A 16,210-nucleotide genomic window follows, 5' to 3' on the forward strand; every position below is an offset into this window, starting at 1 on the left:
CTGAAGGTTGTTCAAAATATGCTATTTTAAACATAATAATCCATAAATAAAATATAGTGCTTGCCCAAATTATTTTCACATATATATATATATAGGGCCTTTAGTTCTTGAACTCTGACTTTCTCCCGAGATACAATTTAAGAGTTTTAAAAAGTCTTTAAAAGTCTGGCTATGCAATATTCCGGGTTTGCGTTTCTGTAGGGCCCAATTGCTCTGCTGTTATGAATACTGTATGTAAAATTACCAGATTGCCTGGCATTCCATTTTTACAGGGGACCCTGCATCATTAAGCATTGAAAGAATATAATATAACTATTCAAACTGCTTAAGATATTTGGTAACCATAAATTATTATCCAAAAATATTTTTCAAGTAGATAAAAAGAGTTGTCAATTCTGCATAGTGAATGCCTCATAAGGGGCTCATTTGTGGTTGAAAACTGAATAAAAGCAGTAAATTAAGACCAGACTTAACCAGAGAGAAGCTGTAATCCACTGCAGATTTCCTTGGTGAATGAAGTATTGTTGTGTGGACTTATCCTCCTTGCTTGTACAGTTAACCAGTCACATCTGTGGCCACAGTGCTGTCTGTGCTCACAGACAACGTGGGTTCCCCAACGCCGAGGAGGCAAGCCCACGCTGGTTTACATCGTGTTGATAAGCGCAAAATAAACTTCACAACTGTTTCACGGCGGCTGCCTTTGAAAGGGCAGATAGGATCTTGAAACCGAACCATTGTTAAGCGCGCACACACGAAAATGAGCGGGCACGAGCGACAGCAGGTGTGCAGTTTTCTAAACGGCCTGGTGTCACCAGAGGGGGCCGCGACGAAGCCGAGGGAAGGTGGGTGTGGGAAAGGCACCGGAGCATCTGGGCTGTCTGAATGCAGTCAGAGCTGAGGACTGCGGGAATATGGCACACGTTAAAGGAGCATCACTCATCATAAATATTCAATTTCAAGAATTTAAATAGTTTACAGACATAGAAGCCCTTGATGATTATTGTATCCAGCATTGTTGATTTTCAGCTGTTGTTCGTTGGCAGCCAGGATAATTAATGAATAAGACCCAGGAAGTCTTGACAACGAGTCAGTTTCGTCTTAAGTCTGCATAGTTTTCTTGGTGATTACATGCCAATAAAATAACTGACTTGTCTTTTTGTAAATTAAACGAAAGAGAGCCAAGTCAGTCGGATCTCTGCTGTTATTATGTTTTTCTTTTAGAGCCCAATGTTTCCAAAGGACATTAATTTTGATTTCTCTGATGAAGGCGTGTGGCTGCCCCTCATGTTTTACAAACTATTACCAAGTAGGAGCCAAAAAGAGAATCGTAAGTGACCGATATTTCAAAACAGTTATTTTTCATTATTTAGGAAAAAAAATTCTCAGATCTCTTGGTAATTCATCCTCATATATTAAGAGATGTGGGAAAAGAGGAGAGAGAAAACAAGTGAAAAAGGATTTTTTATTCTGTGGAAGGCTGATACTTAAACATTTTAAGAGTCAAACACATTGCTAAGATATTTTATAAATGAGGTCAGCTTTACAAGGAAAAAAGTTTATTCTGGAACATAAGCAGCTACTTGGACCTTAATGTTTCAGGAAAATATATGTAAAGCTTCTTTGAATCCTTCAGATCATGAAATGTTTCTTGGAATTTTTCAAAATTGGCCTATTGCTTTTCTTTAAGAGGGAAATATTTAGGCTAATGAAACTTTATCAAATTCAGTAGCTCCAACTAAAGTGTAAACTAGGTTATCTGCTCAGGAAAAGGCCACTGGGACTTAAAGTAACATGGATCTCCTTTTATTAGTAAAGTGATCCCAGAAAACATGAGCTTTTCCTAATATGTGCTGAATTTGGGTTGATTCCTGAGAATAAAGTTTATAATTATCATCTCTGCTTAATTCAGGAAAACCACAACTTGATTATGCCCATTACAACTTTACAAGGAAAGATGTTTCTGAGGAAAGCACAGTCTTAAAATCGCTAACATTGCAGGATATAGACTCCATCAATGCTTCTGGAGTTTCAAAAGCTTTTTCTTCCAATTAGTGAAAAGGGGTAAACAGCTAGTTGTGTATAGGAGTAGCTCAAATTGACTGCAAATATTGTATAAGTGACTGAACATAAAGACAATGTTGTTGTTTTTTTCTAATCAAAAAGAATTATTTAAATCACACACACACACACACACACACACACACTTGAAGTTGAGGGGGAAATTTTTCCAGTAGAGACTGTCATTGGCAGTAAGTTACCTTTTGATGCTTTGGAGTTCTATTTTCTAAAATGGTTGCAGATTGGCCCTAACCGGTTTGGCTCAGTGGATAGAGCATCAGCCTGCAGACTCAAGGGTTCAATTCCGGTCAAGGGCATGTACCTTGGTTGCGGGCACATCCCCAGTAGGGAGTGTGCAGGAGGCAGCTGATCGATGTTTCTCTCTTATCGATGTTTCTAACTCTCTATCCCTCTCCCTTCCTCTCTGTAAAAAAAAATCAAGAAAATATATTTAAAAAAATAAAATAAAATGGTTGCAGATTGATCAACATAACGATCTGGTTATACTTTTCCATAGGTTCAGTGTACTGCAACCATTTCATAAAGTAATAGGACTTCCTCCTTAAGAGAAAAAGTGCTCATTAGCGTCCCTAATCCCATGTTGTGCTGTGCTTTAAGCGTTGTGAAAAGGTTATGGATCTACTCCCTGTAGCATCAAAAGTGTAAAGGTGATAGGTGAGATTCTCTTTGTTGCAAGTGCTGAGAAATAATCATTTAAAGGTCAGTTGCACTAAAAAAAAACGAAGAAGATGAAGAAAAAGAAAGAACATTTGTTTAATAAGTAACTTATCATTTTGGGATATGCTGCACTTTTAAAGGTTACAGAGTAGACCGATTTGCCAGTGATGTCAGCAAGAAGTACTATTAAAGTCACTGGTCCTGTGAAAACAATCCTTCGTAAAATTCAGATTGCATGCCTTCTCACATATCTTAGCACACATCAAAAAGGTGCCTGGGCTATTTATAGTGTGGCTTCAAGTAGACTTTACCTTGTACACTCTACCTTTAAGTACTCAGCGCCTCTTAAAAGTAACAGTGGAGTATTATTAGGTAAGAAAATATGTTAGTACACACACGCATGCATACCCTCCCTCATCTGATTCATTCTATTTTGCTCCATTGTTTTCCAGTTTTGTAAATGTCTAAGAACATGCCTATGTGTCTTGGATTATAAGATTTCTCACTGGATTGTACACCAATAGCCATCTTGCTAGGAACTCTTACATAAATGAAGTAAATATTGAATCTGCTATATAAATAAAAAAAAAACTATTCATTTCTACCATTTTCAATTCCAAGACCAACTTTCACCCATTACTCTTCCCAAAAAAAGTCAAAGAGACTTTAATTTGGCAATAAAATGAAATATTAATCTAATACTTGAAAAAAGATAAGTAACAAAATTTTAATTTTGTTAACTTTTTTAATACCAGGTTTTTTCAAGACTGTATAAAAATGGTGGTTTATTCAGTTAACTTTTGTACTATTAAAATGTTGCCATTAGAGAATGATGCACAACAAATTAAATGGGTTTTTTTTTTAATGTTCAGCACTTTTGAAGCAGTGTTTTAAACTGGCAATAATTTTCTCTAGAAGTTTAGCTCTTGACTCAAAATGAGTATATGAATAAAATGACTTCAAGAAAAACTTATGCAGAAAACAATCCATCTGAACACTTGATTGCTTACAATTTAAATTTACGTTTTTACTCTTTACAAAGGTTGCAAAGCTTCCTTTTTGTGACATATTGTTGATGGTAAACAGTGAATTCTCAAATTTTTATAAGGAGTTGACTTTTAACATACTGAATAAAAAATTTTCATTGCAGTATATTTTCATGCAAATGCATTATACTAGATTAAAGGAACTAGAAAGCATATAGCTCTTGCCCTATTGTGAAGCAAGAACTGTCTTTATGTACATAAGACATTGGCAATTAGAAGACAATACAACACTCTTATTTTAAGCAACTTAACTAAGAATCAAGTTATTCTCTTAATTTGCCTTGCTTTTCATTTGGAATAGGGCAAAATCTATTTCCTGAGCAATTTTGCAGAGCAAAGATATTAATACTTTAGGGTTTAATTGTATCCTGTGTTTAAATACACTGTGGGTGAAACCCAGACCTCTGCTTAATTGCTGTGAGAAAATAGCCTGATTTCTCTGAGATTAGGCACACGCTTATGTATACTTTGACCCAAGAGTGCCTCCTTCAGAATTAATCTTCTAAGGTAGAGGGATTTGCTTTTATATGTGCAGCAGGGCCATTCGTGACAAACGGGGCCTAATAAACTAACTTCACCCTCCAGACCTCGCTTTTGCTGTCAACGTTTTTCTTCATCTATTCATTTCACACATCTCTTGTCCAGTGGCTTATTAGCAAAACCCTAAACCGGGCAGGAGGAACAATTTTAATGGTGTTTTTTAATTAGAGGACTTTGAAATTTAAATCAAATACTTCAGAACTAAAACTGTTAAAAAAAAAAAAAACACCTTTCATTTTACTAATGAAACATGTAAAGTGTTCTAAAATAACTACATTTAAGTAAATACCCTGGCCCTGTGAAAAGACAAACGGTTCATATTTACTTAAAATTTTGTTCTGCAGCTGTATTTTGTTGGATTTGTCTAATGTAGGAAAGCACTTTTTTCTTTCCCATCAGCTACCTCGGAATTGTTTTTGTAAGATGTAACAGAATGTTCTGCTTTTTAAATATTTATATTAATCAGAGTTGGGCCTGTTTATATTTTTTGGCAATAGGGCTTTTCTTTAAAAGTGATGCACTTCCAGTTAACTAAACAAAAGTGTTGAAATGGCCTGTCACATAAACTTCAACAGAGTACAGTTTGTAATAGGAATTTTGAAGATAGGAAGAAGGGGAGCTGGTCTCTAGGCTTCAGGTTAAACATGGATTACTAAAATGTGCGACACTGGTAATTTCCAAGATTTTCCTGAGGAAATATCCTTCATTTGCACTTAAAAACTATCGAATTACCCGGTTGAAAGGTTTGCGTTCAAGTTTCTTGTTCCATTTTCTTGGGGCATTCTTAATCAAGCCCAAAAGCTGGCTAAAAAATGATAAACCACTAAAGCTTGGGCTTACTAAATCATTCATTATATTAAAAAAAGAGGATGTTTATATTTTATACATTTCTAAGTTACTTTTGTAATGAAAAAGGAAAACCTTCATGTTATTTACCTGAAATCTTCTATATTTGTGAGCAGAAATAGTTCACACTGAGGCATTTTTGCAGTAAAATTTCCAGTAACTGTTATTGCTATAAGATTGGATTGGTTAATAAGGAACCATGTAGTCAATCTAGACTCTCACGAGGAAAATGGAGTCTTTATTAAGTATATAAACAGCAAACCAACCTTGATGAAATCCAAAGTTTATATAATTCTTTTGTAGTTTGGACAATCCCAAATATTCTGGAAGCCTAATAAGCACAGCTTTAAGTCTTTAATAAAGACTTCATTGGGGATTTTGTTGTTATTTTTATCTGGTAGCTCCAATTGTATTGATTTGCTTCTGTGGGAAATAATCCTAAAAAAAACGAGTAGAACCAGAGCATTTAGTCCCTACCATGGAACTTTTAAATGTTTTTTTGCTTCAGGGAATGGTAAGCACCTATGAAACAAACAGGAAGTATTATTATGCATTGCAGGCACCAGGGCGAAAGGTCTCCTGTTCGAACTTTTGCCCTTCCAGAATCCCCGATCCTTCATTATTCAGTTTCACTTGATGTAAGTCTTGACCAGTAGGTGACTCTAAGAAAACATTTCCTGACATCATTTTCAGAGGTGATGTGGGATTATTATGCTTGCCTTTTCCTTTTGGGTTGAGGGTGAAAAGTCCAACAGGTTCCTGGTTAATACTCCATGTACAGTCTTTTTAATTACCAGATCAGGCTAATTCATTCCTCTGGCCTTTAGCATTACAGCTTTATTTTCAAACATTGGTTAAAATAATCAATGCACATACACATTTATAAACACACAAACACATATTAAGAGGCAATAATATACTATAGCAGAACAGTATAGGAGAAGTAGGCTCCTTTTAATTACCTCGTTGCTAATGTGAAGTGGTAAGGGAAAAATAAAAGAAGTCAGGGCATAATAAATATAAAATTTAAATCTCTAAACTAATTTACTTTTTTATTGTACCAGCCAAAGCCGATGAAAATCAACATGTATTCAATTATGTTACACCGTTATGGATTATTATTAATATCTTGTTTCCAATTTTATGCAATTTTGGTATAATCTAAATCTGTGCATTAGTCTAGGTAGGGGGTTTTGCTTGAGATAATTGACATTATAGAGTCCAAAGCTGAGACAGAAGAAAACATATCTATAATCTTTACCCATTTCCAAACAGAGAGGGATAATCGGACCAGGTCTTCTATTGTGTGTCCGCCCTCTTCATGCAGTGAGTTCCTTTGAAGTCAGAGGGAGCTGGAGGAGCCAAGGCTGAGAATGTGGCTGGAGAAAAACAATGAATATTATTATCAGGTCAGGTTCTCATAACCAGGTTTTATGCCACATTAACCATTGAGTTCCTTTATTATTGATAATAAAGGAGCCTTTATTGTTGTTTTTACCTTCTGGTTTATACCAAGATCACTAATAAAATTTCTGATAATATACCGGGGATTTTTTTTTAAGTACATTTATTTGAACTTCCTAAGGCTAAATCTACAATCCAGCCCCTTAAAAATATAAAGACATAATCTTTAAGAAAAAGCTGAAAACAAACAAAGCATCATTTTCTGCTTATCTGGACGTCTGGATGACAGAAACACTGGCCAATTAAACTGGCCTCCAGAGTGACCACAATACAGAGAAGTTACGAAGTTAGTGGGGTTTACTACTTGTAAAGCAGTTTCTCTCCGTTTCTGTGCTTGCTACCACCTTCAAGGAGAGAGAAAATATAAGCTTGTATTTATGTTGCCTTGCTCAACTTCAGGCTTGCTACTGAATGGCACTTAGAAATTTATTTTTCAGCCCCTGTTTGTTACAAATCACAGGGAGCATGAATGTGTATGAATGCACAGGAGATAAACTTCTTAAACATATGCGATGGTGGACTGAAGACATGGACAGGCATTTGACATAGATGAACAGATCATTGTCCAGAGACTTTCTTCACTTCCCCAATTCCCAACAAGAGGAAAATGATTGGATGCAGGAACTAGAATAGAACTGGTCAAGTTGTCAGGCTGGGAAACTATCTGAAAATAAGCCAACTTCATATAAATTACAGATACAGAGAAAAATCACATGGTCCTTGGAAAATCCAAAATCATATGGGGGAGAAAGACATGTTAATAAACAATCACACACACAAAATATGGCAAGCATTGTAACACAGGTGTGTCCTTAGCACTGTAGGAGCACAGAGAAGGTGTTGTTCATTCTCCCTGGAGTTTGGAAACAAGTGCTGGGTTGGTTGATAACAGTTTTACAGAAAAGTTAATAAATAAGCTGTGTCTTAAAGTATAAGCAGGTATTCACAAGCAGAGGAGGGGCCGCCCCAGGCAGAAAGAATAGCATGGATTCAGACCAGAGTGTGTCTCTCTCAGGGAATAAGTTGTTGCGCCTAACTGCAGTGTGTGGTGTGCAGGCTACATGGTGGGGAAAGTGTCTACTAGAATTCAGTTTCAGCCCTGGCCGGTTTGGCTCAGTGGATAGAGCGTCAGCCTGTGAACTGAGGGTCCCAGGTTCGATTCCGGTCAAGGGCACATTCCCCAGTAGGGGTCATGTAGGAGGCAGCCAATCAATGATTCTCTCTCATTGTTGATGTTTCTATATCTCTCTCCCTCTCCCTTCCTCTCTAAAGTCAATAAAAAATATATTTTTTAAAAGAGAATTCTGTTTCAAATTGCAGCCTTATAAACAAAGCCTTGTATGTTACTCTAAAGAGTTGAGACCCCTTCTAGGAAACAGTGAAGTCACCACAATGTTTAAGCAAGGGGGCACCTTGATCAGAATTGTGTTTTAAAAGATAGCTGGCATCAGTATAGAGGAAGGCTTGGGAAGGAAGAAGAATAGAATAATGGTCATTAATTATAGTGAAGTTGAGAATAAATTGAGAGATTTTAGGAAGTAAATTTCTTTTTTAAATTGGCAGCCTTACTCTATATAATTTTTATGTGCATACTATCAGGTTTGGGTTAGAGCGATATGGATGGAAAAAGCATTTTTTCCAGCAGAGTTAAGAGTAGAAGATGGTGTCTTAACTCAGAATTTGTAAAGTGAGGGCTGAGACTGAAGTTTTTCTGAAAATGATCTTTCAGGGGAGAATTCTCAGGAGAAGGGGAGCAAGACAAGCACAACAGGCCAAAGAGGAAAGCCAGGAAGGATGTAGTCTCAGTGCAAACTGGCTTTTGCGTGGCCTGCTCACACAGGGGAACTCTAGAACATACATTATACTCCGGGGATAGCCCCACTTACCCCCCAGGAGGGTAATTCTCAGGTGAACTGGCACCGTTCTGCTAATGGTAAATCTTTGGCAAGGGTGCAGGAAGAAGCTGTTAGCAGCCAAACACTCATGGCAGCTGGGGAATGAGAGAGGTGCCAACAACAACCACTGCAGTCCACCCCTTGCAATGCTCAGACCCACTTGCTTCTTGTATTAAGTTCACTCTTTCAAGGCACAGCTGCTGCAGGATTCTGGTCAGTCACCTTTTCTGGCCTTCATGTAAGAGAATATGTAAGAGAAGAGATAGCAGAACAAACTATAACTTCCCCTGCTGCAGTTGGTCCCAAGGCCACAAAATAGTCATCATCTCCCTCCCTTGTCCCCCTTTTAGATGCTCCTCCATAGGGGCCAGCACTTCTGCAGGTGTAGGTATATGGCCAAGAGAGGTAAACCGAACTCTCATCTCTAAGGCATCTGAGCACCTGGTTACCGTGCTCTAGTCAAGTTGTGGTTGCTGTACTTGCTCATTATAGTAAAACAAGGCATGAGAATACAAACTATACCCCACTGGGTCACCTGAGTGACAAACACATTGCTCCCTACCTTTGATATGTGACAGCATCGCTGTCTCCTCATGATAATCAGGGCAGTTTCCCTGCCAGTATGGTAACTTTTTTGTGCCAGCTAGTATACTGGTAGAGGAGCTCAAAGTAATCTGAAAATAGCCATAGTTTTGTTTACTGAGACTCTTGCTATATTCCCTGATGGAAGTTTTCCTCCATTGAAACCTAGAACCAAAAAAACCTACAGTTGCAGGAGTGGGTCACTGGAAATGATGGTCAGTAGAGTCCATATCATATTTATCTTTGAGTCCTGGACTCATGTATTTTCCTTGTTGGGAACAGAGAACCATATAGTATCCATTGGTTTAAAGTGTATATTAGCCTAGTTGCAGTGGCTCAGTTGGTTGAGTGCCACCCTGTGCAACTGGTTCGATTCCCAGGCAGGGCACATGCTTGGGTTTTGGTTTGATCCCTAGTCAGGGAGTATGCAGGAGGCAGAGATCGATGTCCTGCCTCTCTCTCTCTCTCTCTCTCTCTCTCTCTCTCTCTCCCCCCCCTCCTTCCCTCCCTCTCTCTAAGCATGTCCTTGGGTAAGGATTTAGAAACATTTTTAAGTGTATATTATACCTTGAAACATGGTACCCATCCTCAGAGTGCCGTCTCTAAACTGGTGCCTTTGTTGTGTCAGAGTGCCGTGGGATCAGTAAACCCTATGTCATGTACCACTGCCACACCTCCTTTGTCATAATGTGAATTCCTTGGTCCAATTAACTTGATGCTGTCCATATAAAGCACCGAAATGATGCTCTGCAGAATGTTCAGACAGTCCCAGTCCCTTCAGACTATATTTTGACTGAGCTGGAGAATTACCATAGCACTGAGGCAAGGCCATGACCACTGTTGTTCAACCATATGAATGTAAGCTATGTCTTGATCCTTTTCCCGATGGGTATTGAAAATAACACATTTGCCAGAGCAATAACCACAGGCCTTGTATCCACTAGCTTGTGCTAGTGCATATATAACATAGAGCCCAGCTGCTGCAATTGCAACTACAATTTGGCTAAGTTGGCAGTAGTCCACTGTCATCCACGTGATCCATCTGCTTTGTGTATCATCTGGCTGGTGAATTACATGGGAGATCATGGGGTCCTTCCCTGCACTCTTTAAGTCTCTGAGAATGGTACTTATCTGTGCAATTTCCCTCAGGATGTGATAATTGATTTTAATTTACTAACTTGGCAGAGGAGATAGTTTCAAGGATTTTCACTCATCTTTTGATAACACAATAGCCAACCAAGAAAACAATGGTAGTACCAACTCCTAATAGGTCCGTTCCAATTGTACATTCAAGGACTAGGTCAGTGACCACTGGGTGAGTGTGTAAACCCAGTAGACCCATTAACAAATGTATCTGAGTCAGGACTCCATTCAATTTCTGACATTTAAATATCAGCACTGTAACAAGGGGCCCATAAACTCATACCTTGTATCCATCAGTCCCAGAAAGATTTGAGGATCCTCTTTTCCCCAGTGTACAGTTTCCTGAGTAATTATCTCTTATCCTTTTGGGGGAGGACTGGGGAGTCTCACAGTTGCCATTCCAATCTTACTTCCCTTTGTGGCGGTTGCACCAATGTTGCTTCTGCTGGTTACGTGCGGCCCTGTAGCTTCTGTTAACTTATAATCCTATCAGCCCCATTGCCACAGTGAGCCCCAGGCCTGTCATAGCATCACCCCTATTCCTGGCCTAAGAAGGACTACGCAGCTCCACTGCTGGAATCCCCTTCATCAGCAGATTCCTCCCCAGATTAATAAACAGAATGTTCTGCAAGACCTCCTGAAGAACATGGTCAAATGTGGATTTTTCAGTTTTATATCATGGGCCTATTTTTCCATGCCCATTTTTTAAAATGAGTTTTTTTCCTTCCTCCACAATCCATTTCTATCGTGCTGGGATGTCTACTTAATTTCATGTGGGCCGTCACTTTTTCCAAGCAATTAAGAGTTATCCCAGTCTTATACTTGACCTATCACCCGGGACCCTGGTTGGGTGTTAAATTCTGTGTCATGCCAAACCGGTTTGGCTCAGTGGATAGAGCGCCAGCCTGCAGACTGAAAGGTCCCAGGTTCGATTCCGGTCAAGGGCATGTACCTTGGTTGTGGGCACATCCCCAGTGGGGGGTGTGCAGGAGGCAGCTGGTCGATGTTTTTCTCTCATCGAAGTTTCTGGCTCTCTATCCCTCTCCCTTCGTCTCTGCAAAAATCAATAAAATATATTTTTAAAAAATTCTGTGTCACAACAGAGTAATACTGTAGAATCATATAGGTTCCATGTAGCTTTATAGTATGCCCCCCCCAGCCCCCCCGGATGCAGGACCCTCAGGATCTACTCCCCGGCAACTCTGTGCACCTACGGTATGTCAGCCATCGCCTAGCACTCTCTTGGTGATTTCTTGTCTCCTCCTTTAGCAGCTGTTATTTATTTAATCTGGTTAGGATGCGATATGGCCCAAATTATCAGCCTGACTTCCCTGAGGAAAAGTGCACACAGGTCCTGAGGACTGTCTTATGAAAAAACCTGAGTTTTCTGTATAGTCTCGAAGAAGATGTCTCTCTTTTCCAACAAGATAGAAGGGGCTTACTAGTTACTGCGCACCAGAGGTGTTTAGGTGAATATGTAGATTTAAGGTTCTCAACTACCCAGATATCCCCATCCCAAACCTCAGGATCCTACTCTGTTTCCTCCAGGCCCCTGAATTTGGACTTGTGTAGGCTGAGAATTTAGCCTTCTTTAAAGTTCTGCTTTTTTTTTTTTCTTCTACAATTATGATGCGAACCTGATCTTCAAATCTGTCTTCCCTCTAGCTAAAATAGATGAGTGTCTCTTTAAATGCTTCTAATAAGTCTTTCTGACTCCCACAGTGTGCTTTAAATCCTGAATAATAAATCTGAGCCTGCAGGGCAGACAGAATCTAAAATGACTCCCAATGAGCCCTGATCCCCAGCATTCACACCGTTGTATAATCCATTGTCTTGAGTATGGGCTGGCTTTGTGATTTGCTTTTAACCAACACAATATGACAAAGGTGATGAGATGTCACTTTCATGATTAGGCTATATAAGATTGCCATTTCCTTCTTGCTGGCAGAATCCCTCTCTTGTTGGCTTTGATGAATTAATCTGCCTGTTGGAGAGGGGCCCTTATAGCAAGAAACTGAGGATGGCCATTAGCCAACAGCTCACAAGGAACTGAATCCTGTCAGCAATCACAGGAGCTTGAAAGTGGATATTTCCCCAGTCAAGCCTTCAAGTGAGAGCCCAGTGCTGGATCACACCCTGATTGCAACGCCTAAGAGACCTATTGCAGAGGGCAACTTAAGCCGTCCTAGACTCCTGACTCAAAGAAACAGGAAGAGAGCGTGTGTTTTTTAAGTTGCTCAGTTTGTGATAATTCATTATACAGAAATAGTAACTAATACAACATGTCATTTTCTCCATTCAATTCATCGATACTTGGTTATGATCACCCAATCCAGAGTCCTTATAGTTCCAAATGCCCTCTGTCTCTCAAAGCCAGAGACATTGCATTAGCTAAGATGTCCTTTTCTATGTGTATCTCAACCCAGTTGACCACCATGGATAAACATTTTAGCCTAGAGTTGGCAAAGTTTTTCTGTAAAGACCAGATAGTAAATATTTTAGGCTTTGCAGGGCAAACAGTTTCTGTCTCAAATATTCAGTTCTGTCTGACAATACATAAATGAGTGTGTTCCAATAAAACTTTATTTGCAAAAAGCAGGAATCTGGATTTGGCTCACATGCCATAATCTGCTGACCTCTGGGGGGGGGTTGGGGGGAAGAAATATATATGTATACATTATTGATTTCAGAGAGGAAGGGACAGAAAGAGAGAGATAGAAACATCAATGATGAGAGAGAATCATTGATCAGCTGCCTCCTGCACACCCCACACTGGGGTTCGAGGTCACAACCCGGGCATGTGCCCTGACTGAGAATCGAACTGTGACATCCTAGTTCATAGGTCAATGCTCAACCACGGAGCCACGACGGCTAGGCTGGACTCTGATCTTGACAATCACATTGCTCCGGAATGCCAGAGACATTCACAGCAACAGTAGCCTCGTTGCCATCCTCAGACTCTGCTTCCTAGGTCTACTTGCAGTACTAGCCCCCTTGGCTGGGGTTTCCTAAAAGCAGAACCTAAACAAAATATTTTTATGAAAGTGACTTATTGAAGGAGTGCTCTTAGGAGAAGTGGAAGGGAGGAAACAGAATAGGGCAAGGGAAGAAGCTAAGCAAGGAAGTGTGTTCCGCTGAAAAGGGTGGGAGTCTGGTTCCACAGGAAGCTCTGAAGCGCCAGAATTCAATCCACTCTTGCCACAAGGTGGGATCTGGAAGGGGAGAAGTTTTATACTCCTATCAGTTAAGCATTGGCTGCTGGCTGCATGGGTGGGGGTGGGGGGTGCGGGGGGAACATTCTAAACAAGGCAGTTTCCCTTCTCAGAAGCAGAGGGCTGCTGTTGGTTAACCAAAACTCCCAGCTGCTGGGGTATGGGTGCTTCCCTAGTCCTCCCCTGGGGCAACCCGTTTACCCTAATGAAACTTTTGTTGATAGCCTGAAAGCATTATCACTAATTTGTAAGGGATGGAAATGGGTGGTTAAAATATATAGAATATTAATGATGCAAAAAATGATGCGCAATAATTTCTGTTAGTCTTTGTTACGCGCTTTATAGGTGTTGCTGATTATCATTTTCCTTCGCGCATTTGTCATACTAGAACTGACATAGTCCAAGTGGATAGAATTAAATGACAGTTTGGGGAGCAATTAAGGGAAACATGGGCAGTACCAAGATGCAAAGCAAATAGCTCAAAGCTCTCATATTATCTAGTGCTCACTATTACATAATATAATAGCAATCACCAAGGAGCCCAGCTGCTTCAATGTCTGTCCCATACTAGCTGTGGGAACCTGAGCCAGTTACCTAAACTTTTGTGTCTTAGTTTCCTATCTGTAAAATGGAGCCAATACTAGTATCTATTCCAGAAGGTCACTGTGGGGGAAAATGAACACGTGGAAGTGTTTGCAATAGTACTTGGTACATAGTACACACTTAGTAAATGTTAGTTTTATTATTATTATTGGTGGTGGTGTAACGTTTACTGTGATCATTAACTTATCTATTGTTATATTTATTTTTTTTAACCAAAGAACAAATGTTATTTATCTTTAAAATGTATTCGTTTTATTATAAGTGTAGTTGGGATACAATATTATATTAGTTATATTAGTTTCAGGTGTACAACATAGTGATTTGACATTTTTATTGTTATATTTACATGTACCTTTTACAACGTTCCCTTAATTGCACTGTGTGTTATGGGCTCTATTTCCTCTTAGTCCTGCACTTTAGAACACTACAAAGTAGAATTAGATTAGTCTGCTTTCAAGCAAAAATCTAAGTGTCCTCCCTAGACCCCAAGGGAAATTCTGCAACGAGCCATATTCTTGATCCCCTTCTGTAGAGGAAAGTTGAAAGTATACCTATGCTTCTAAGCAAAAACCATGAAAACAATTTTTTCTCTATCCATATCCGAGGTAATTATCCTTTAGTAATAAAACTTTAAATTTACCAATTTTTGGTAAGGGAAAATTATGCCTTCATTTTGTGAAGTTTGGTGGCCTGACTGACCATAAACAAGAACTCCAAAAATATTCTGCAATTTTCATACATAGCTTGCAACTGTGTCTATCGACGCTCATAGATAATATTATTGTTTGTATATTTATAGACAATGCTTCAAAAGTTAAGTTTTCAACTTTTCAATTTATACTATTATTTTTGAATTTATAATAATGCTCAGAGTACAAGTTTCTATACTTTGGATCCATATGAAATATATCTGATCCCTATTGTCTGTCTAGTGTTTACTTTTTCTCTTCCTCTTCATAAACCACTACTTCTTTTCACCGTTATAAATCACTGCCCAGTAAAGAAGAGAATAGGAACCAAGCAACTAGGGAGATTTGGGCAGAAGATCACAATTATTTGACCAGTGAAATGTATGGAAAGGGATCAGAGCCTCATTATCTTTCAGAAATAGTTAATGAAACTCCTTTTAGTTCACTGAAGAACTGGAGATGGAAGTGCTTCATCAAACACTGACGAAGAAAATGCATGCCAATGCTTTGGAAAGACAAGTTGTCACTCTGCTCCATAAATATTTATTCTGCAGATGGTTTTTAAACATACCAACTTCCTTTTTATAAGGAAAAGTTAAGTTTGTATATTTATTTTATATTACAGAACTCTTCAACAGTTGGGACTTTTAAACACATTAATTCCATTTCCTTTCCTATTTAAAATCAGTGGCTGGAAATGAACAGATCATAACACAGTAGGATTTTCACATTAGTAGGTTGGTCTCACCTACTATGTTTTTATTTTGGCAATGTAAAAATCTGTTTTTAAAAACTACAAGTCCTTTGGAAATCCTGCTCTTCAGAAAGAAAAATATTTCAAATCAATAGACCATTGGACAGCAAACAGATTTTGAAAGATAATTAAACTAGAAAACTAAATTCTTTTAAACCTAAACATGATCATGCCTAACTGATTTAAAAGCTCATTTGAAAAATTTTAAAAGCTTCATTTTTTCATTGAGAACTTAAGCACAAAATAATAAGGAAAAACTGGTGTCATGTGAATCAAAAACCATATTAAATATCAATACACATCCAAATGGCATGGCTCAGTGGTTGAGCATCGATTTATGAACCAGGAGGTCTCCGTTAGATTCCCAGGGCACATGCCTGGGTTGTGGGCTTGATCCCCAGTAGGGGGTGTGCAGGAAGCAGCCGATCGATGATTCTCGCTCATCGTTGATGTTTCTATCTCTCTCCCTCTCTCTTCCTCTCTGAAATCAATAAAAAATAATTTCTTTTAAATCAACACGCTGCATTGTGTATTTGATTTAATCACCAAACACTCATTGAGCACTGAGTAGATGCCAGGGTCTGTGACAGGTGCTAAGAATGCAAAAATGCAGTTACTGCCCTCAGGGAACTCACAGTCTAATGCAGGCAACAGCCACTTCGGCAGCTATCTACAATCCAGTATGACAAGTGCTGTACTA

General features: G+C 38.9%; 1 long non-coding RNA gene across 1 annotated transcript in view; it reads left to right on the forward strand.

Moving 5' to 3' along the window:
* LOC107185057 overlaps nucleotides 1-1,325 on the forward strand; it is a 245,330-nt gene extending 244,005 nt beyond the window's left edge. The window contains exon 4 of the long non-coding RNA XR_001515973.1: nucleotides 1,222-1,325. This is a non-coding gene — a long non-coding RNA (uncharacterized LOC107185057). The remainder of the gene's footprint in view (nucleotides 1-1,221) is intronic.
* The last annotated feature ends 14,885 nt before the right edge of the window (nucleotides 1,326-16,210 follow it).

Source organism: Myotis davidii, unplaced genomic scaffold (assembly GCF_000327345.1).
Source record: "Myotis davidii unplaced genomic scaffold, ASM32734v1 scaffold162, whole genome shotgun sequence".
In the NCBI taxonomy this organism is placed as follows: domain Eukaryota; kingdom Metazoa; phylum Chordata; class Mammalia; order Chiroptera; family Vespertilionidae; genus Myotis; species Myotis davidii.